Genomic DNA, 1,461 nt, shown 5'->3' with positions numbered 1-1,461 from the left:
ACACACACACACACACACACAAGTAGGCTTACAATCACATGCATAATATAAATGAGCAGCAATATGAACAATAATAATCGTAAGCTTTGTCTATGACTTTAAGTTCTGATTTGTTATGGTTTTTAAAAGACTTTTTCTGTTTATGGATTAGATCTTTGACTCCAGAATTTACCCACAGTTGACAAATTAACAGTTGACAGATTAACGAAATAACAGTTGACAAATTAACAGTTGACAAATTAACGAATTAACAGTTGACAAATTAACAGTTGTCAAATTAACAGTTGACAAATCAACAGTTGACAAATTAACGAATTAACAGTTGACAAATTAACAGTGGACAAATTAACAGTTTTTAAATTAACGAATTAACAGTTCACAAATTAACAGTTCATAAATTGACAGTTGACAAATTAACAAATCAACAGTAGACAAATTAACAGTTGACAAATCAACAGTTGACCAATTAACCCGTTGACAAATTAACAGTTGGCATATTTACAAATTCACAGCTAACAAATTAACAGTAGACAAATTAACGAATTAACGGTTGACAAATTAACAGTTGACAAATTATCGAATTAACAGTTGACAAATAAACAGTTCACAAAATAACAGTTGACAACGTAGCAGTTGACAAATTAGCGAATTAACAGTTGACAAATAAACAAATCAACATTTGACAAATTAACAGTTGACAAATTAACAGTTGACAGATTAACAATTGGCATATTGACAAATTCACAGTTGACGAATTAACAGTTGACAAATTAACGAATTAACAGTTGACAAATTAACAGTTGACAAATTAATGAATTACCAGTTGGCAAATTAACAGTTCGCTCTTGGTTTCAACATTTCTTACTCATGAAGCCTAATAAAATTGTACTAAACTTTAGTAACTTTCTTAATAATTATCACAGAGTAATTCAGTTTTCACAATTATCTTAAAATGTATCAGAATCGCGTAAGATTCTTGTTTAGTTCAACCAAAGATAGTTATGTACTATCATTGGTTCAACTAAAATAAAGGCTCTTTGGAATCGAGTTTCATGTTTTGGGGCCTTTTTCTCCAAATGACTGAAATGTGACTTAGCTTTGCTTCAACTACTATAACTTTAAACATGCAATTGACTGGGCCAAGGCCGCACTCTCAAGAGGCAACAGCAGCAGCAGCAATAACAACAGCACAAAGGCAACACAATCAACGTTAAAAACCGCGAGGGGAAATTCCATAACAGTGTGTGTGTATGTGTGTGTGTATGTGTGTGTGTGTGTGTGTGTGTGTGTGTGTGTATGTGTGTGTGTATGTGTGTGTATGTGTGTGTGTGTCTGTGTGTCTGTGTGTATGTATGTGGGTATGTGTGTGTGTGTGTGTGTATGTGTGTGTGTATGTGTGTGTGTATGTGTGTGTGTATGTGTGTGTATGTCTGTGTGTATGTATGTGGGTATGTGTGTGTG

This window comes from Aplysia californica, unplaced genomic scaffold, assembly GCF_000002075.1.
Source record: "Aplysia californica isolate F4 #8 unplaced genomic scaffold, AplCal3.0 scaffold00652, whole genome shotgun sequence".
Lineage (NCBI taxonomy): Eukaryota > Metazoa > Mollusca > Gastropoda > Aplysiida > Aplysiidae > Aplysia > Aplysia californica.
Note: the sequence above shows the minus strand (reverse complement) of the source record.